Genomic DNA, 22,914 nt, shown 5'->3' with positions numbered 1-22,914 from the left:
CTGACTTACTCAAAATCTTTTAAGATAAAAACATTAGCAAACTTCGTATAACGTGTTATCTTGTACAAAGTTTTTTTTGGGTAAAGGTTCAAGTATATCTTATGATGTGTATATATCCTATGTTTTCAAGAGGTAAATACAGAGTTAAATCAATAGTAATAAACATTATTTCTCTGGCTCTATTCCTAACTCTTGTAGGACCTTCTCTTGGCCTTTCCTTGGCTTCTACTTGCATAGTGTCTCCATCTATTTCTGGAAGTCCCTTGGGGATGGTTTCATATACTCAATAATATTCACTGGGTCTAATTTAAGAATATCTGCCAACTCTTATTGGTCAGCATAAGCTAGATTTTGCTATGATAAGCCAAATCCCATATTTCTGAGGCTTAATAAAAGTTCATTTTGTGCTTATGCTACATGTCCATTGTAAGTTAGCAGGATGTCTCTACTTAGTACCAGCACCCAGAGACCCGGCTTCATATCTGTATTTACTTCCAGTATTGTAACAGGGAAAGAGAACATGATGAATCACGCAAAGTCTCCTAAAGTGTCCACTCAGGTGTGATATATGTCAGTTTCACTCATATTGCTTTTGTCAAAGCAAGTAATGTGGTCATTGTGGATACTGGATGTATGATCCTATCCTGTGCTCAGGAGAATGGGAATATTGTGAAAATCTCCAGTAACTATTATCTTCCAAATTGCATTCTTCTTAGAGGTTCCTTTTTTGGTGGGCAGCTGACTTATTGACAGTTATTTGTTGGCAAGAAGCCTATGAGGCGATCTGGCATACGAGCTTTGCCTTTGGGAGAAGATGGTGAATAGGTTCTATCACCATCCTCTTTTGAGGAATTGACTACATACTGAGGAGTTAAGCAGTTAGTATCTGGGGTTAAACAGTTTCATCATGTACAAAACTAAAGAAAGGAGTAGAGACAGGGAGGAGAGTTCTAGTGGAGCAGTTTTCAAATTCAGATCCACAAACTCCTGCTATTGAGGGACAGTGAAAATACCTATTTACCAGTGTTTTAATGTATTCTTCCAGTTTCTAAACCACATTCTAGTCTCAGAATTATACTCTAGCCTCTGTGGGTCCTGTTTCCAGTTCCCTTGAGCATTGGGCATATAGGCCAGATACTTTTCTTCCTTATGTGATCTGATTCCCTGGCTTCCTACCTCCTCATCTGAAAGTTCTGAAAAGTTCAAAAGAAGTGTCTGCAACTTCAAAAGAAGTTCCATTAGTAGCAGCAATCCAGGGTTCCTATAATTTTCCTCGTTACCTGTGTTAGGATGGACATTTTCCTGCAAAGTCTCTCCTTTGTTTTTCTTCTCATCTCTAAAATTTGGAGTCTCTGAGGTATGAGTCACTTTTGCTTCCAAAACTGTCTGCTGTGTTTTCCCATTTCGTTTAGCTTTGTCTTGTTGATGATTCACTGTCAATGATGGCCATTGTGAGTCTGGGAATGACGTGCCAAGGTAGCCATGTCCCAATTCCTCCAAAGCTGCCAGTTCTCAAGGTGGCAGAATGGCACTGGGCTCCTACAGGAGAGGGGAGAATGCCTCCCTTCCCAAGTATGCTGTCACATGGGCCCCAGTGAAGCAATTTTTGTGACCTAAAGCCACACAAAATTCGTTATGAAAAAACTCCTTTCAGCTTCTTCTCCAATCTCTCCCCCCTCCTTGTTAGTGTAAATCCCAATCCAAGTGCCTGGATGGTGAATTCTTACTCCTCCAAGTACCATGTTTTTCTTTCTTTCCTGGCTTCTATGCAGAACCCCTCTGTCACACCCTACTATCAACAGATTTTCTTTCTCCTCTCCTTCAGCCAAGAGAAATAAAAGAAAAAAGCAATTAGATGTTTAGATATCCAAAGGGTTCTTTTCTTACTATTCTATAGACAGATCTGATTGATTTCTAGGTAGCTGGGAGAAGACATGCTTTGGCTTCTTAGCCTCCTAGAATGTAATTTCCTTTGATTCTTTCAGAAAAGAATTCAACTTCCATTTGTTTGTGGTGGTTTTCTGTCATTTCAGTACGTCATTTTGAATGAGTGTGATGCTGTTTGCTTAGGTTTCCTTGGTTTTATCACCAAGCTTCTTTTTGGTAGTTTTGCTGATTATTCTATCAATAGAATTTATGTCAGAATTAATCTTGAAGATTCCAAGGAAATCTTAAAGACAGGTCTGCATGCATATAGTGTTCTTGTAGATTACTTTATATGCAAATATTGGGGTTTTGACTCTAACTTCAACAAGTTACCTTAGAAGTTCGTTAATGAATGTCTTTTAAACACTTACAAGTTCAAGGCTTAGTAAGTATAAAGATGTTATCTCTATGGTATTTCTATAGTTGAGAAAAAGAAAGCCACTCTTTATTTTTATTTTTTTCAATATATGAAGTTTATTGTCAAATTGGTTTCCATACAACACCCACTGCTCATCCCAAAAGGTGCCCTCCTCAATACCCATCACCCACCCTCCTCTCCCTCCCACCCCCCATCAAGCCTCAGTTTGTTCTCAGTTTTTAAGAGTCTCTTATGATTTGGCTCTCTTCCACTCTCACCTCTTTTTTTTTTTTTCCTTCCCCTCCTCCATGGGTTTCTGTTAAGTTTCTCAGGATCCACATAAGAGTGAAACCATGTGGTATCTGTCTTTCTCTGTATGGCTTATTTCACTTAGCATAACACTCTCCAGTTCCATCCATGTTGCTACAAAGGGCCATATTTCATTCTTTCTCATTGCCACGTAGTACTCCATTGTGTATCTAAACCACAATTTCTTTATCCATTCATCAGTTGATGGACATTTAGGCTCTTTCCATAATTTGGCTATTGTTGAGAGTGCTGCTATAAACATTGGGGTACAAGTGCCCCTATGCATCAGTACTCCTGTATCCCTTGGGTAAATTCCTAGCAGTGCTATTGCTAGGTCATAGGGTAGATCTATTTTTAATTTTCTGAGGAACCTCCACACTGTTTTCCAGAGTAGGAAGCCACTCTTTAAATTAAAATAAGGATGGGGCACCTGGGTGGCTTAGTCAGTTAAGTGTCTGACTTTGGCTTGAGTCAGCCCCACATCAGGCTGTGGGTTTGAGCCCTGCATTGGGCTTTGTGCTGACAGCTCAGAGCTTGGAGCCTGCTTTGGATTCTGTGTCTCCCTCTCTTTTTGCACCTCCCCAACTCACGCTCTGTCTCTCTCTCTAAAATAAATAAACATTAAAAAATTTTAAATTAAAATAAGGATAAGAAAAACTAATAGCTAATTGATTAAAATAGCATGAGGAATTGTGCATGGCTGAATATATAAGGATTGCTCCCACCACCAGAATTTGGTAGCTCTGAGATTAGCTGTGAGCAGATGTCAGTCTCAGCATATTTTCACCTCTACTCACTTGCTTCCTAGACCTTTTATTCTGTCAGGCTCTGATTTTCTTTCCACTCACTCTAGTGTTGCTGCCATGTTTTTCTTGTTTCTCTGACCACCCCAGTCCATTCCACTTCTGTTGTTACTTTATCTTTTAATCACAGCTCTTTTCCTCTGCACATTCAGACTGATCTCACAGGTATCCACTTATAACTTAGTTGTGGAATAAGGTCTTTTTCTTATAAATGGGTTCCATAGGCAGCAAGGTGATATAGACTGATAAGCCCACATCCATCTGCCTTTTTAGTGGAAAATGCTAGATTGATGGGAGAAATTCTGGTTCAGCTGGTTGAAGGGATAGGAGTCCATATCTCCCCAGATGTCATCATTTTCACTGCTTTAAGTGTGATTCTACCCTTCACAGACATTCCTGGACTATTTCAGAATACCCAGCATCTATAGCTTGACAACTCTATGCAAACTTTTTCTGTACAGGTCCAGAGAGTGAATAGTTCAGCTTTGACAGTCATAGGGTCTCTATTGCAATTACTTTGCCATTGTAATTTGAAAGAAGCCATAGACAATACGTAAACAAATGGATGTTTATAATAAAATATGGCTGTGTTCCAATAAAACTTTATTTACAAAATAGGCAAGTGACTAGATTTTGCCCTGGATGCCTAATTTGCAGGCCCCTGCTCTACACTGACAATTTTCTCATGGAGATAATCTATATTTACTGATTAAAGAAGGGTAAGAAATGGGCAGTATCCCATACACAGTTGAGAGTTCCTGTGACATAAATTATGATGGAGTGATTTGTGGCCAAGCCCTGTGAGAGATACAAGAGCCTTACTTGGGAGAAGAGTGCTAACTAGGCAGTTGAGAAAATTCCTATTTGTATTGACATCCTGTTAGTCCAGTGGTTTTCAATCCTGGCTGCACATTAAAATTATCTGGGGAGCTTTAAAAAATCCTGATGTCCAGGCCACACAGGAAACCAATGAAATCAGAATCTTTGGGAGTAGGACCAAGAAGTAATTTTAAAAGCTTCCAGGTAATTACAATGTGAGAAATGCTATGCTGGCCTTTATATCAGCCAGTAGTGAACCTGATTCTGCCTCTTGGCCCAAGGCTTGCTCTAGTATAGGGCTCATTCCCTGTCTTTTTAATGGATTTTGGTGGTGCTCATCTGGGATAAATTTATAAGGAATTCCTGAGGGTAACCTTATCAACTCTCTGTAATGTGCTCAGTTAGCTCTCCTAGGTCCCAGTAGGACTGTTAGCAGCGGCTCTAGGAAAACTACTGTTACTGAGAGGTCTTGGATCCATGTTCTGTAGCTCTCCCTTACTCAGCAGTCCACTACTAGATAGCATTATGGATCCATGTATGGATTAGGTTATGGTGGACTCTAAGTTTTTTGACTACCCATGGCATCTTGCTTTTGGTGGACCCCATTTGGGGTGGAATTGCTGTGAGGAAAGAGATTCATAATGCACAAGTCTGAAATTGTGGTGTGGTGTCCTATCACATGTACGTTTATAATCATCTGCACCAGGGCTTTTCAACTTTCAGCTATATGAAGGCGTTGTGTATGGAACTTACAAACATCCTGCTACCCAGGCCACAGCTAAGGCCGATTAAATCAGAATCTTGAGTAGGACCCTGTTAACAGTATTTTTAAAAAGCTTCCCTTGGGGCACTTGGGTTGCTCAGTCAGTTAAGCGTCTGACTCCTGCTCAGGTCATGATCTCACGGTTTGGCTTTGAGCCCCACGTAGGGCTCTGTGCTAAGAGCTCAGAGCCTAGAGCCTGCTTTGGATTCTGTGTCTCCCTCTCTCTCTGCCCCTTCCCCCATGCGTGCTCTGTCTCTCTCTCTCTCTCAAAAATAAACATTAAAAAAAAGTGTTTTTATAAAGCCTCCCAGGTGATTGTATTATACAGCCACTGGAGTAAGACCTTGCTGCCTCCGAAGTGTTGTCCATGGACTTATAGCATCATTCTCACTTAGGAACTCCTGAAAAATGAAGTCCCTTATGCCCTACCCTGGACCCCCTGAATCAGAATCTATGGTGTAATAAGATCCCAGTTGATTTGTATCACATTCAAGTTTGAGAAGGTGGTGGTGGAGACTGTAAATTTTAACTTTTAAATTGCAACATTGTGTTGGCAGAGTTGGAAACCACTACCTTACATCCTCATGCTGGGGCATCCTTATATACATCCTTATATACATCCTTATGCTGGGGCAGAGTGGTGAGGTCACCAGGAATTTCTGAACTCTGATTGTTGTTCTGTTCTGAAGGGGCTGCCCAGGGGTGATTGTCCTGTTGTGAGAGACCTGCACATTTTTTTTTTTTTTTTTGGAGGAGGATCTGCCCCTCCCACACCCTGACTAAGCCTGTGGTCAGTCTATGTCAAGGGATTCTATGATACCCAGAAATGGCTTTGGGGCACTAGAAACCATGACCTGAGAAACAAGATTTTCAAGATCTAGGGATTCTCTTTAGGATGTTTGGAACCAGGACACGGTTTTTTTATAATCTAGAAATAATTTTTACCTTTGGAAAAGTTGTTTAACCTTGATATAGCTAGAAATTTGGATATATATAGTATGTACAGTACAATGCTGTATAAACTAAGGCTTAACAAATGTGGTTTGTGATTTTTCAGATGAGTTTTTTCTTTTAACATTTTGTAAAGTTTATTTATTTATAATCTCTATACCCAATGTGGGGTTTAAACTCACGACCCTGAAATCAAAGAGTCCCATACTCCTCTGACTAAGCCAGCCAGATGCCCCTGCGTTTTTTCTTTTAGGAAACAGTTTGCATTCTCAACCCATGATAAAGCAAGATACTGTCGTTTAGACACATTTTCCAACATTCTCCACCTGTATTTTTAACATTTCTGAAATTATGATATATCTTATAACGAATATGAGCATTTAATGTAGTTTTCCTTTTTGATGATTTTAGGGCACAGTCCCTCAATTTCTTTAGATATAGTGATCAGAAATAGGTGGTTGGATGGGAGTGTTGCTTATGTGATCCTATGGGAGTGGGAGATGGACCTTTGTACATGTAGTGGCTATTGCTGCAGAATGGCTGGTCTGGGATGCTTTCTGGACTGGTGACCAGTCCCACTGGTGACCAGACACCCAGTGGTGACTGGGTGTCTCTGTATTTCCTATATAGTCCATAGCTGATAGAATTTGTGGCCTGTTCTTTTTCATCTTGGTTAGAGTCCCTAGTTCTCTCAGGATGCTTGGCCCCTGATAGTGCTTCAGACCCTTAAATCCCAGATACATCCTCTGTCAAGTGTTTGGCATTATCTGTCTACTTCTCAGCCTATGCTGTAGGATCACCTTGTTTCTCACCATGGTGGGCTCAGGGCAGGCCCACCAGTCTTTAACACAGCCACATTTTGATGTCCTTTATGGTATCTAGGATGGTATGGGTCTTATCCATGTCTCACAGCAATCAGGACTGACTTTAGGAAAGCTAAGCTTCCCTTCCTCCTACTTATAATAACACTGTGATGCCAAGATGTCACTGTGGCAACTCCAAAGTTTGTGCAGAGCAGCTTATGAAGCTGTTTTCTTCCAGAGTTCCAAAGATAAATGGAACCAAGGCTTTCTGTTTTCAGTATTTCCCCTCAATCATGCTAATGCAGCTCCCCAGTCTGAGTGAACCTCAGACAGGGGAAATAAGGACATGTATCTTACCTGTCTTTCTTATCTGTCAGCCTCTTCTTCCACGAGTCTCTTGGGGTAGGTGAGGGGAGCTTCCCTGCTTTTTTTCTTTATCTGACCAGATCTGCTTCGTAAAACTCTATGATCTAGTCTATCAGATCTAGCCTATGCTAAAGAGGAGCCAAAATAATGTAGAAAATTATTTTCTTTTTCATTAATGCCTTCCACAACTATTTTTTTCTTAAAATCTCAAGAGAATCAGCTTTGAACTCAAACCTGATTAATGGTATTTTTGTTCATATATATATATATGTATATGTATATATATGTAAATATATACGTATATACACACACATATATGTGTATATATATGTTATATACATATATATGTTATATACGTATACATACATATATATGTGTATATATATAAATTTTTTAAATTTAAATTTTGGTTAGTTTATATACAGTGCAATATTGGCTTCAATGGTAGAACTCAGTGATTCATCACTTATATACAAGATCCAATGCTCATCACAAGTGCCCTTCTTAATGCCCATCACCCATCTAACCCATTTCCCATCACCTTTCTTCATCAACCCTTAGTTTGTTCTCTGTCATTAAGAGTTTCTTATGGTTTATCTCCCTCTCTTCTCTTTCTTCCCTGCTTACCATATATTCATCTGTTTTGTTTTTTAAATTTCACCTATGAGTGATATCGTACAGTATTTTTCTTTCTCTGATTGATTTATTTTGCTTAGCCTAATAAATTCTAGCTCCATTCACGTTGTTTGGCAGGATTTCATTCTTTTTGATGGCTGAGTAATATTCCATTGTATATATGTACACGTATATGTATATATTCATGTGTGTGTATATCTATATATCTATATATCTATTTACCTCACCTCTTCTATATCCATTCATCAGTCGATGGACATTGGGCTTTCTTCATAGTTTGGCTATTGTTGATAATGCTGGTATAAAAATTGGGTGCATGTGCCCCTTTGAATTTGTACTTTTGTATCCTTTGGGTAAATACCTAGTAGTGCAAATGCTGGATCATAGGGTAGTTCTAATTTTAACTTTTTGAGGAGCCTCCATACTATTTTCCAGAGTGGCTGCACCAGTTTGCATTGCTACCAACAGTACAACAGGGTTCCCCTTTCTCTGCATCCTTGCCAACGTCTGTTGTTTCTTGTGTTGTTAATTTTAGCAATTCTGATTGGTATGAAGTGGTATCTCATCGTGGTTTTAACTTATGTGTCCCTGATGATGAGTGATGTTGAGTGTCTTTTTATGAGCCATCTGGATGTCTTCCTTGGAAAAATGTCCATTCATGTCTTCTGCCCATTTGTTAACTGGACTATTTGTTATTTGGGTGTTGAGTTTGATAAGTTCTTTATAGATTTTGGAGATTAACCTTTTCTGAAATATGTTGTTTGCAAATATCTTCTCCCATTCTGTAGGCTGCCTTTGATTGTTTCCTTTGCTTCAGAAGCTTTTTAACTTGGTGAAATCCCAAAAGTTTATTTTTGCTTTTGCTTCCCTTGCCTCTGGCAATGTGTGTAGTAAGAATTTGCTATGTCTGAGGTCAAAGAGGTTGCTGCCTGTGTTCTCTAGGATTTTTGATGGTTTCCTGCTGCACATCATTTAGGTCTTTTTAAAAAAAATTTTTTTTCAACGTTTATTTATTTTTGGGACAGAGAGAGACAGAGCATGAACGGGGGAGGGGCAGAGAGAGAGGGAGACACAGAATCGGAAACAGGCTCCAGGCTCTGAGCCATCAGCCCAGAGCCCGACGCGGGGCTCGAACTCACGAACCGCGAGATCGTGACCTGGCTGAAGTCGGACGCTTAACCGACCGCGCCACCCAGGCGCCCCTCATTTAGGTCTTAAATGCATTTTTTAAAAATGTCTATTTACTTTTTTTTGAGAGAAAGAGAGAGAGAGAGAGAGAGAGAGAGAGAGAGAGACAGAGACAGACAGAGGCATGAGCGGGGGAGGGGCAGAGATGGAGACACAGAATCCGAAGCAGGCTCCAGGCTCTGGACTGTCAGCACAGAGCCTGACGCAGGGCTTGAACTCATGGACCATGAGATCATGACCTGAGCTGAAGTCAGATACTTAACTGACTGAGCCACCCAGGTGCCCCTGGTCTTAAATGCATTTTGAATTTGTTTTTACATATGGTGGAAGAAATAAGTTCAATTTCATTCTTCTGCATGTTGCCAGCCAGTTTTCCCAACACTGTTTGTGGAAGAGACTCTTATTTTCCATTGCGTATTCTTTCCTGCTTTGTTGAAGGTTATTGACAATTGATTAATGGTATTTTTGTTCTGTCTTACTCTCTGTATTCCTGGAATAATAGGCCTCACAGCTCAGCCTTGAATTTGAATGCTCCAATATTGACAAAATATTATCTATACTTACATTCTGAAAAGAAGCAATAGATGGTATTTGTTGTAATTAATAGTGTTTTAGAATTAAGGAACTATGGTAATATACTAATGTTATTAAGATGAGACTTTGGGGCATCAAGATCAAGTGATGGCCAATAAGATTCAAAATTCATGAATAATATTTAAGTTTTACAAAAAATGAGGCAATAATAGGTTTATTGATATAATGTTAATGCTGACAAATAAGGTGAAAAAAACCTAAGCAATTTTATTTTATTTTATTATTTTTAAGTTGAAGTATAATTGACATATAACATTATTAGTTTCAGGTGTACAACATAATGAATCAATTTGTATATATTGTGAAATAATCACCACAATAAGTCTAATTAGCATCCATTACCATATATATAAGTTACAGATTTTATTTTTTTGGATGAGAAATTTTTTTTGGCATCATAGTGATTTTTATTCTGAAAATGAACATTCTCATTAAATTCACATTCTATATAAAAGAGATGAACAGTACAAATGGAGCCACTGCCAAGGCTATGACTGAAGACCAATATCTAGCCCTCAAGTTGTGGGGACCTACTGACACTTTCTTTACGAAGAAGAAAAAAATAATGAAGGATTGCTTTAGTGAACATAAATTGCATGCTCACCATTCTACTTGAGCAAATTTGTGAAATAATCTTTTAACATAACAGGTAGTTTTTTTTTTCTGCATTACTTTTTTTGAAAATTTTTATTTATTTATTTATTTTTAAATTTACGCCCAAGTTAGTTAGTATACAGTGCAATAATCATTTCAGGAGTAGATTCCAGTGATTCATCCCCGATGTATAACACCCGGTGCTCATTCCAGCACGTGTCTTCCTTAATGCCCCTTAGCCATTTAGCCCATCCCCCCTACCCACAATGCCTCCAGGAACCCTCTGTTTGTTCTCTTTCTTTATTTATTTATTTATTTATTTATTTATTTTCAACGTTTATTTATTTTTGGGACAGAGAGACACAGAGCATGAACGGGGGAGGGGCAGAGAGAGAGGGAGACACAGAATCAGAAACAGGCTCCAGGCTCTGAGCCATCAGCCCAGAGCCTGACGTGGGGCTCGAACTCACAGACCGCGAGATCGTGACCTGGCTGAAGTCGGACACCTAACCGACTGCGCCACCCAGGCGCCCCTGTTCTCTATATTTAAAGTCTCTTATGTTTTGTCCCCTTCCCTGTTTTTATATTATTTTTGCTTCCCTTCCCTTATGTTCATCTGTTTGTAGCTTAAATTACTCATGTGTGTGAAGTCATATGATACTTGTTCTTCTCTGACTAATTTCGCTTAGCATAAAATACCCCCTAGTTCCATCCATGTAGTTGCAATTGGCAAAATTTCATTCTTTTTTTTTAACTTTTTTTAAACGTTTATTCATTTTTTGATAGAGACAGAGCGTGAGTGGGGGAGGGGCAGAGAGAGAGGGAGACACGGAATCTGAAGCAGGCTTCAGGCTCTGAACTGACAGCACAGAGCCCGACATGGGGCTCGAAATCACGGACTGTGAGATTATGACTTGAGCTGAAGTTGGACGCTCAACCAACTGAGCCACCCAGGCACCCCTCATTCTTTTTTTATTGCCGAGTAATACTCCATTGTGTGTGTGTGTACACACACACACACACACACACACACACCACATCTTCTTTATCCATCCATTCGTTGATGGACATTTGGGCTCTTCCATATTTTGGCTATTGTTGATAGCACTACTATAAACATTGGGATGCATGTGCCCCTTTGAAACAGCACACCTGTATCCCTTAGATGAATACCTAGTAGTGCAATTGCTGGGTTGGAGGGTAGTTCTATTTTTAATTTTTTGAGGAATCTACATACTGTTTTCCAGAGTGGATGCACCAGTTTGCATTCCCACCAATAATGCAAAAGAGATCCATCCTCTTTCTCCACATCTTCGCCAACGTCTGGTGTTGCCTGAGTTGTTAATGTTAGCCATTCTGACAGGTGTGAGGTGGTATCTCATGGTGGTTTTGATTTGTATTTCTCTGATGATGAGTGATGTTTAGCATTTTTTTATGTGTTGGTGACCAGCTACCCAGTCTCTGTGCTCAGAACTGTGTGCTCTTGCCAACTAGCAATCACGCACCCCTCCTTTTTCTTCGACTTCCATCTACTTCCTGCTTCTACACTGTCCCTGACAAAGCCCTCAGCCTGCCAGGCAGCACCTAACTCTCGAGTTTTATCTCAGATGGAGCTATGTTTCCAAACTCCTCACTTCTGAGGATCCTGTGGCTTTGACCCATTCCAACCTTCTAAGGGAGGGTCTCCTGGAGCAATGACTGGGTGCTGGACTGCCCCCAGGAACGTTTGTGCAATTCTGCTGCTGCAGATGCCCAGAGACTGTGGCTGGGTGCTAGTCTGCCCCAGAAAAAGTTCTTGGGCTCGTGTAGCAGCAGCATTTCAGGGATTATGGTAAATCACAACACACATCTGTTACAGGCTTTACCCCTAACGTCCTTGGTCCAACAGTAGCAAACATAGCTGTTCTCCAGGGTTCGCTGGGAACTTTGCCTGTGGGGAGGCCTCACAGCCTCTACCAAAAATGTCCTCTTAACAGGGAACTCCCTCCCTGTGTGGCCTGAGAAGCCTTCAGACCTTGCTGTCTGCTCCTGGGTATTTGCCCTTCCCACCAGAGCTCCACCAGGTATTGAACTGTGGAGTTGCAGACTCTGCGCTCCCCTGTTTATTGAGTCTTAATGGTATTTAAACCCTGTCCTTTCTCCTTTCTCCCTTTCTTGTTGAGTCCCTTATGGGTGTTTCCAATCTTTCTCTTTCTCTCCAGCTGCTTTCAGGGGGAGTGCTTTTCCTGTATTTTTCCCCCTGTCTCCATCCTCTCTGCAAGCAGAAACAGCTTCCTACCCTATGCAGGTTCTCTCTCCCTCAGTTCACCTCTCTGCACCACATACCTGCTGAGTTCTGTGGTTCAAGTTGTGTAGATTGTTCTGTTAATCCTCAGATCAGTTTTCTAGGTGTGCAAGATGGTTTGGTGTTGATCTAGCTGCATTTCAGGGAAGAGAGAGGCAAAAAAAACCTTCCATGCTGCTCCACCATCTTGGCCTCTTCTCCTCTGTGATGAGGACTTGTAAGATCTACTCTCTCAGCAACCTTCTTTCTTTTATTTTTAAACGTTTATTAGTTATTGAGAGACAGAGAGACAGAGCATGAGTGGGGGAGGGGCAGAGAGAGAGAGGGAGACAAAGAATCTGAAGCAGGTTCCAGACTCTGAGCTGTCAGCATAGAGCCCAACAGGGAGCTTAAACTCAGCAGCCTTGAGAGCATGACCTGAGATAAAGTTGGACACTTAATCAACTGAGCCACCCGGGCACCCCTCAGCAACTTTCAAATACGCAGTACAGTATTATTAACTATAGTCAACATGCTGTACGTTGTATCTCTGTAGCGCTTATTTATTTTATAACTGAAAGTTTGTACCTTTTGACCCCTTTTACCCATTTCACCTAACCTTCTGCTTCCCTGCCTCTGACAACCACCAGTGTGTTCTCTGTATCTGTGAACTGTTTTTGTTTTTTTGTTTTTGTTTAGTTTTTAGTTTCCACATGTGAGATCATGTGGTATTTGTCTTTGTCTGACTTATTTCTCTTACAATATTGCCCTCTGGTTCCATCCATATTGTTACAAATGTCAACATTTTATTTTTTATGGCTGAATAATATTCCACTGTATATGTATACCACATTTTCTTTATCCATTCATTGGTCATTGGGCACTTAGGTTGTTTCCATATCTTGGCTGTTGTAAGTACTGCTGCAGTGAACATGGGATGCATGTATTTTTCTGAGTTAGTGTTTTCATTTTCTTCTAACAAATACCCAGAAGCTGAATTGCTGAGTCATATAGTTGTGTTTTTAATTTTTTGAGGAACCTCCATATTGTTTTCCCTAGTGGCTGCATCATTCATATTTCCACCAACATTGCACAGAAATTCCCTTTTGTCACGTCCTCACCAAAGCTTACTATTTCCTATCTTTTTGATAATGATGATTCTAACATGTGTGAGGTGATACCTCATTGTGGTTTTGATTTGCATTACTCTGATAATTAGTGACATTGAACACCTTTTCATGTAGCTGTTGGTTATCTGTATGTCTTTTTTTGGGAAAGTATATGTTTAGGTCCTCTGCCCATTTTTAATTGAGTTGTTTTTTTGCTGTTGAGTTGTAGGAGTTCTTTATTTATTTTGGATATTAACCCCTTATTAGATATATGATTTGCAAATATTTTCTTCCATTTAGTAGGTTGTCTTTTATTTTGTTGATGGCTTCCTTTGCTGTGCATAATCAATTTTAAAATGAACATCAACATTTAAATCACTTATGGTCTCTAGTCAAACCACATTTGCATTGCTTTAGAATTTTGACCATCGAGCTCTACAAATCAAATCACTATGGTCTTTCCTATTGTTTGTTGTCTCTTATTCAGACATGATTAGCAGGTATATTTCCCCTGGATATTTTCAATAAGAAGTTTTGTGTTTGAAGAGAAAAGCAGTAAGTCTCATGGTCTAGGGAAGATGGGGAAGGAAGAATCTGACAACAGATAGTGGGAGTAAAATGTAGTAAAGTTTTATAAGAATGTGTTGGCAAAACATATGGCATAATTTATTTAACTTTGTTGTTGATAGGGTTATAAATGTTTATTAAACAAAGCTGAGACACAGAATTAGGGGTCATAACCATACCCCATCATCAATCACTCCTAGAGGTGGAATGATGGACTGTGTGGACCATGTGAACACAACTTAACTGCTACATGTAAAGAAAACACATTCTTTATTTTAGGGCCAGGTTGGTCTTGATTGGATTGTTCACTTATTTTATTTCCTTCAAGCAGTTAGTGGTTATTGATGGAAAATAATTGTCCTTTTTTTTTTTTTTGCTTAGCACCTCTTTGAATCACTACTTCACTATAAACTACTGGTTATTGATTCATCAGAAAGATTAATGCTTGCTTTATCTATAAATAACAACATGAATATAATTTCCCCTTAGTTCGCTCAATTCAGTATTTTGATGGTTTTTCACCACATTTTTGGAAACATTTATTTGGAGAATGATTAAGATTACATTTTACCAAAGCCTAAATTTGTGTCTGAATTATTGCTCTGTGTAAAACAAGTATCTTTTAATTAATTAATTAATTAGAGAGAGAGAGAGAGAGAGAGAGAGAGAGAGAGAGAAAGAGAGAGAGAAAGAAAAAGCAGGGGAGAAGGGTAGAGGGAGAGTGAGAGGAGAATTCCAAGCAGGCTCCATACTTGTAGAGCCTGACCCGGGGCTTTATCTCACAACATGAGATCATGACTTGAACCAAAATCAAGAGTTAGAGGCCTAACTGACTGAGCCACCCAGGTGCCTCGACTAGTATCTTTTCTAAATAATAGTCACATTCAAAATGGCAAAAGCTACATATCCTATGATTAATAGGTTAATGGTTGGGTTGCCTAAAGATACTACCTATAAAGGTTGGGGTGCCTAGAGCTCAGTCATGTAACTTCTCAGCTCTACTTTGTTTTTGGGAAATATCATCCAGTCTCATGATTTCAAAAAAATACTGTTCTCAAACATCTTTGAAATTTTAGTAAGACCAGTAAACCATTGATATATGAATAATTACAATGAGAATGTAAGCTATAAGAAACATACTTCCAGCTCTTATCTTTGTCAACTCCTGAATTGTATACTAGTCTCTAACTTAGAAACTCTAATAGGCAATCTTAACATGCCTAAAGTTCAACTCTTGATCTTCTTCCTTCTTATGTCTCCTTAAGTAAATATTACCTCCATATACCCAACTGATTAGGCCATATACCATAGAGTCATTCTTGTTTCTTTAATAACCCACATTCAATCTATCAGCAAACCTTGTTGACTCACCAGAATTACCAGAATTCTTCCACTTCTCAACAACTCCACCAATGTTCCCTGGAACAAGCCAGTGTGGTTTCTTGGGCTACTGCAACAGTCTCCTAACTTTTTCTGTCTTCCATTTCTCACCCCTCTTCCTTGATCCCTGTCTAATCCCCAGTCTATTCTCTTGAGTAGCCAGAATGGGTCCTTTTAAATTTTAGGTCAGATCTTGTTCCTTTCCTGTTCTAAAACCTTCAGTAGCTCCTGATCACAAGAATAGAATTTCTAGTGTTGATGGTTATCTATAAGGCCTGTACAACTTGGTGCCTCAATGCCAGCCTGACTTCATCTCTTATGTTCTCACCTCACTCTACTGTAGGTACTCTGGCCTTCCTGCTGCTCTTGGAACAAACTAATCAAGCTTCTGTTTTGGAACCTTTGTACTTGGTGTTTCCTCTGTTTGGAATATTTTCCTCCAAGTATTCAAACGTCTTACTCCCCTACTTCCTTGGAGTCCTTCTTACCTGATCAGAGAGACCTCCTAAGATACCACATCTAACCAGCCCTTCCTCATCACATATCTATTCTCTTCCCCTCTTTACTTTTTTCATAGCACATATCAATACTCAGTATTATGTTACACAGTTATGTATATATTTGTTTATTCTCTGTCTCTTCTCAGTAGGAGGAGGGTCACTGACATGTCCTTCGGTGAAGTGCAGGTGCACCAATATTTTTTGAATAAATGAAATGTGGGGTCTAGATTTGATTTTTTGTTTTTTGTTTTTTGTTTTTGTTTGTTTTTGGGTGCCAAGTAGCTAAGTAAAAACTGGAAGAAACTAACATTTGATATTAGTGTCAGCGTGTGGTCTTTTCCTGGTTGTGTTTAAGTTCATATTTTTTCCAGGAATAAGTGTACTTTCTGGATTAGAACATTTAGCTACAGCTGTTTGTATTTGACATGTAAATCTCTTTGCTTTGTTATGCCATCTGCATGGCCCAGAAGGCTGGTAGAATTGGAGAGGGATCTATCTACATGTGTTTTGTTATCATCCCTCAATAGCTCCAAGTAATAGCTTGGCTAGCAGTGTTGTTAATCTAACAAGCAAATAGAACTCTAAATTATATTTTAAAAGATGATGGTTGTTTTATACTTTCTGTGTCATTAGTGGTGAGGATTGTTATAGGCTGAATTGTATCCCTCTCAAATTCAAATGGTGAAGTCCTAGTCTTTAGCACCACAGATTGTGACTGTATTTGGAGATAGGGCCTTTAAAGTGGTATTTAAGTTAAAATGAGGTCTTTAGGGTGGGCCCTAATCCAGTATGACTGGTGTCCTGATTATAGGAGATTAGGATGTGCAGAGAGAGAGATACCAGGGGTGCATGCACACAGAGAAAAACCATGTCACAGTGAGAATGTAGTTATTTGCAAGCCAATGAGAGAGGCCTTAGAAGAAACTGACCCTGTTGACACTTTGATATTGGACTTCCAGTCTCCAGAACTGTGAGAAAATAAGTTTTTGTTGTTTAAGTCACCCACTCTAGAGAAGGTCTATAGGCAGACATGGCAAACTAATATAAGGGTTAAAAAGTGAAAATCAGTAATAAAAATAGTGTGCCTGCTTTTTTTACTTATAGTTTGAAAATGAATGATGTAAGCTGTCTTTTTTTTTCTTTTTGGCTACAAAAAGACAAGACTTAATATAAATATGTACTTGATTCTAGATCACTCTGAACTGATCAGACTTCAGATAAACTATAGGAATGGAGACTTGCCTTCCTATGATAGTAGACATGGGAAATGACAGAATATCCTTCATTAAGGAATTCCTTTTGATGAAAACTAAGTTGTATCACTGATAATTAAAATTTAATTTTGGCTTAGCTACCAGCTGTCTTTATAACTGAAGAAATCACTCAACATTATGGCTCTTCTCTAAAATCTAGAGTTTCATTCATCTTTTCATCAAGTAAATCATCACTTATTATTTTCAGTGTGCTAGCTCTGGGTTTTCAGGATGAATCAAACATGGTCCCTGCCCTCATCGAGTTCATGGTAAAGCTAGGGAGATGGTAATAACAGCTAATTACAAAATGCTGTAATGAGTTGTGTGAGAGGTACATACAAGGGGCTGTGTGGGGAGGGTGATATTCCAGGTTGAGGATGCCAAACATTTCTTTTTCTGGGCCTAATAAGTAGTTTGTGGCAAACTCCACAAGTAGAAAATGAGAGTGAACATTTAGTCAGAAATGAGATCATAAATTACCTCATAAGCCATGCTTTAGACTTTATCCAAACCATGCTTTGGACTCTTATGGGCAGTCAGGAACCATTGGAGAGTTTTAAGCTGGTACAAGTATTTCAGATTTGCGTTGCAGAGAGATGGCACTATGGAAGTGTGGGATGGGTATGGAGATGTGATGAGGGCCAGAATTGATGGATATACTTCTTGTAATGATAGAGTAGAAGACAGGATAGCAGAAGATAGAGTAGAAATTGAGGCCATGTTTCTGTTTCACAGAGGATAGCTTGGAGGGAATGTAGGGTAGGGCAGTAATCCAGAGAGCAGCTATGAGAAGCAGTGGTCCTGGGTTGAAGAGGATGTGCCAGAAACTAAAGCTTTTAAAGAGACAGTTTAAAGTACCTAGAGAGGATGTAAGAGGGAGGGAATATCCCAGATGGCCTCTGGATTTCTGTCTCAGTTTAGAAGTACTAGTCACTGAGGTAAGAAATACAGATGGAGGAGGACTTGTTTTTACTCCACAGTACCTTTGTACCTGGTTCCCTTTACTTGGCTTTCTTACCCGCCATCTGTCCTGGTAGAAAACTGTCTGTTCTTAAAGGCTCTTCTTGGAAGCCCTATTTAATCCTTGTGAATGTTTGCAATCTCTTCAGCACTCTCTTTTTTTGTTTGTAAGCCTACACAGTTACATTCTGCCTGTTATATTGCATCTAGTTGTGTATCTCTTATCACCATACTGGAGCTTACTCATCTTTATTTTCTAAATGTCTGGGGTATTGTTTTGAACATAATATGTGCTCAATAAGTGTTTATTGGCTGAGATGATCTAAAAGAAGATTGTAGTTGGTTTAGGGGTAATGTTAAATGCCAGTTGAGTGGTAAACATTTGCTGGATTTCTAATACTTCAGTCCTCCACAGTGCTTTTGTTAACATGGTGAAGGTTGTTTTTGGTAAGAAATAAAGAACAGTTGAAATTACCGGTAACTTGAAGAAGGGATCCTCTCCTTCCCAAGAGTAGACGATATCTTTTTCTTTAAAAGATAACTGGTTTTACTATAGACAGTTGTATACAACAATTTTATATTTTTAACCTTTACTTTCTTTCAGAACTCTGTTTGAAATTTTTAGCTAATTAACATGGTTTAAGTGTCTTCTATTTTATTTCACACATTAAAATTAACTCAAGGAAGAAAAGTAGCCCTTGAAGCTATTGGAAGAAGGTTAAAATTCAAAGTTTTTAGCTAACAAACAAGAAAAGAGATGGCTGTTAACATGGCCTTTTTATACTACAATGATAGTAGAATTAAAAAAATAGATTAGGAAAGAACATGGTTATAGAATATAAATGTATTAAAGCAAGTGGGCATTTAGAGAAGATTTTCTACAAAGCTAGTATCTGAAGTACTAAAGCCATTGTTGCACTAATGCAACACATCAAAGTAAATGAAACCTCACCATATTCTGCAATGCTCCTATTATGCACTAGTGTTGCTCTCTATATAATGACAGTTGATGGCTTGGTTCACTAAGCATCTCAATGTAATTTTCAGTATCTTTGGAGCACCCAGAGAAACATACCAGAATTAGGAAAGATTAGAAAACCCTTTTTTTGGTACTATAAATTTTAGTATATAGGTATTACAAAACATTAAATATATACCTGGTGAGCTAATTCCCACATGTATGTATGAAGGTGTGTCTGTAACCTAGCTCAGATTTACATACTGAAGAAAAGCAAGTGAACCCAAGCTCTCAGAGAGCTTGGAGAGCCAAAGCTTTTTTGTTTGAGAGGGACCACCTAAGGTCACAGAAAGGAAGAATGGGGAGAGTTGTACACTAGTGACAAAAAGAAAGGTTAATAAGACATAAGCTAGGATTTACATTACAATCATCTTTGCTGTAAGTTCCAACTAAAGTTTTTGTGTTGCCTATAAAAATGTAACTGATTTTGACTGAAAAAGAAAATGGGGAAACAGGAATTATTTTATAGAATAACCTGAAAACTAATTTTTACTGATACTCCTTCAAGAGATGGGAGACTTTTTCAAATAACAAATGCACTCGCAACTTTTAGTGAGAGTCATCTGTCATCCTGAGTCACAGTTACTGGAGGAAGTTGGTTAGATCCTGTAAGATAAGTTAGTTTAAAAAAAAAAAAAGATTTCATTTTCTTTATCCACCCTCCCCCCCCCCCCCAGGATTACCAAACCATCTTTACTCTCTGAAATAAAGTGAATCATTGAAAGTGTCACTTGACTTTAATTTAATCAGTGTTAAATAACTATATTGGGGTATTTCAGAAGAAGACATAGGTATAAATTATTGGTAAATGTGGATAGCTTGCAGGTTGCAATTGCATTTATTTTGATGGAAGCACAATGTTCTTATACAATGTTCTTTTCACAGTTCTTTGGCATTTATTATAAGGAACAAAGCATTTCTGGAATGCTCATTTTAATTTCAAAGCTCAGGCTATTCTATGGAAAACATTTGGCGCAGGGAGGATCTGAACAATAATAGAGGAATGTTCAGTGGGAAGCGTTGTGAATTGTGGCACTTAAAATACATTCTGAAGGAACGTTTAGACAATGATACTCATTCTTCATTTTACACAAAGATTTAAACTAGGTGCTATAATTTGTCTTAATCTAGACAAATATCTTTTAATTCTTGATGTATAAATTAGGCTGACAGTAGTGAGATATTTGTGTTTTGGAGTATGTGAAAATCCATGTAATAATTCAGGCATATTATCATCTTTATCATCTATGCATGATAAAGACATGTGGCCCTATTTGGCTGCTTGCAAAGCATATAGGAGGTGCTTTGTTAACTGACTTCATCACATTTAGCACACGGGACCCCCTTAGAGCAAGATGAGGGTAGCCCCAAGAGAACACCTCTGACTAGGATCCCATAACAGATTTTCTATATCCATGTGGGGAATGGACTAGAAAATGTACATTAAATATCAACCAATATTTGAGTCATGTTATGCATTTTACAAGACATTTTACGTATTTAACCTTCACACAGTCTTATAGGTAACATGATCTCATTTTCCAAGAGAGGAAACAAAGGCACTGCACTCTGGGTTGTAGACATGAGAATAAAGCAAATTAGAATATAGCAATAGGTCTATTGGATGGAGGAGAATTGAAAGGGCAGACAAAAATTATTTTCATCTACGTATTTCCCCCATAGCTTGTAAGTTCTTTCTCAGTTCCTAGCTAAAAAACTGTGTCCAGACATAATAAATAAGCAGATATGTCATGCTCCATAAGCAATAAACAAGCCAAACCTTTAGGGGCTGCAGAACAGGAAGGTTATGTATAGTCTGTTCTCAAAGATGTGGTGCATGATTGTTTTAAGCCTTGACTGTTTGATGATATGCAGGATTCTAGTTTTCCATAGGAATTTCAGGTCTTCTAATTTATTTTACTTATTTAAAATTTTTTTAATGTTTATTTATTTTTGAGAGCAAGAGAGACAGAGCACGAGTGGGGGAGGGGCAGAGAGAGAGGGAGACAGAATCTTAAGCAGGCTTCAGACTCTGAGCTGTCAGCACAGAGCCCAACGTGGGGCTCAAACCCCTGTGCCATGAGATCATGACCTGAGCTGAAGTCCTATGCTTAACCGACTGAGCCACCCAGATACCCCCAGGTCTTCTATTTTAAATACTGAAAAGACGTGTTTTTTTCCTTCATCTACAATGGGGATCTTCCAGCTTTGCTTATAAAAATGTTAAATAAATTTATTATTGGTATCCAAGGCTTAATTAAGAAATGGGTATTTTTTACAATGTAATTTTGTATGAGGTTTTGCTTCCAAATACAGTTGCTTAATTTCTATCTCTAACCACAATGAGACACCACCTCACACCTGTCAGAATGGCTAAAATTAACAACTCAGGAAACAACAGATGTTGGCGAGGATGCGGAGGAAGGGGAACACTTTTGCATTGTTGGTGGGAATGCAAATTGGTATAGCCACTCTGGAAAATAGTATGGAGGTTCCTCAAAAAATTAAAAATAGAACTACCCTACAACCCAGCAATTGCACTGTTAGGTATTTATCCAAAAGGATACAAAAATGCTGATTCAAAGGGACACATGCACGGCAATGTTTATAGCAGCGTTATCACCAATAGCCATATTATGGAAAGAGCCTAAATATCCATCGACTAATGAATGCATAAAGAAGATGTGGTATATATATATGTATAGAATGGAATATTACTTGGTGACCAAAAAGAATGAAATCTTGCCATTTGCAACAACGTGAGTGGGACTAGAGTGTATTATGCCAAGTGAAATAAGTCAGAGAAAGACAAATATATGATTTCACTCACTGTAAAATTTAGAAACAAAACAGATGAACATAGGGGAAGGGAAGGAAAAATAAAATAAGATAAAAACAGAGGTGGAGAGAGAGGCAAAACATAAGAGCTTCTTAAATACAGAGAACACACTGAGGGTTACTGGAAGGGAGGTGGTTGGGGGGAAGGGGCAAATGGGCGATGGGCATTAAGGAGGGCACTTGTTGGGATGAGCACTGGATGTTATATGTAAGTGATGAATCACTAAATTCTACTCCTAAAACCAATACTACACTGTATGTTAACTAACTTGAATTTAATTAAACTTTTTTTTAAAAAAAGCCCTTCTTTTCAATGACCCCATTCTTTAAGCCATTTATATAACAAATATTTATTGAGCACTTACTTTGTGTATTGTTCTGGGTGCTGGAGAAAAGACACATTTTTTGTTTTCATGGAATTTACTTTTTAGTATTAGAAGCATGAAATTAACATATAAACAAAAAAAGTCAGGCCCTGTAAGTGTTTTGAGGAAATATAAAGTGGGATGAAGGGATAGAGTGAGAGAGGGTGGGGATGGGGTAGTCAAGAAAGGCCTCTTGATAGGTGACTTTGGGTAAGACCTGTTTGAGAGGCCTACTGAATTAGGGGAGACTGTATGGGACAGGTAAGAGAGGTTACAAAGGGCCAATATGTAATTATTTGAATTTCGTCCCCCTGAGATAACCAGTGTTTTATATTTCAGAGTGGTTCTGTGCCCTCTCAACATTAATAATGTCTATTCTCAGCCTAAATAGACTAATGCTTTACTGACTTAATTATGATTATTTTGCCTCTTTCTTAATACAGATTGCTGGCTACAAAGTGATATAAATAATTATTATATATGAATATTTACACACATATATATAATATATATATTGCATTGTTTCCATAGTAAAACTTGGTAAGTTTCAA

At 38.6% G+C, this 22,914-nt stretch overlaps 1 protein-coding gene across 2 annotated transcripts in view; it reads left to right on the top strand.

The window, feature by feature from the left end:
* Positions 1 to 22,914, top strand: part of CTNNA3 (catenin alpha 3) — a 1,753,506-nt gene that overhangs the window by 45,969 nt on the left and 1,684,623 nt on the right. The window lies entirely within an intron of this gene.

Source organism: Prionailurus bengalensis, chromosome D2 (assembly GCF_016509475.1).
Source record: "Prionailurus bengalensis isolate Pbe53 chromosome D2, Fcat_Pben_1.1_paternal_pri, whole genome shotgun sequence".
NCBI classification, from domain to species: domain Eukaryota; kingdom Metazoa; phylum Chordata; class Mammalia; order Carnivora; family Felidae; genus Prionailurus; species Prionailurus bengalensis.
Note: the sequence above shows the minus strand (reverse complement) of the source record. Positions and strands in the feature narration are given on the sequence as shown.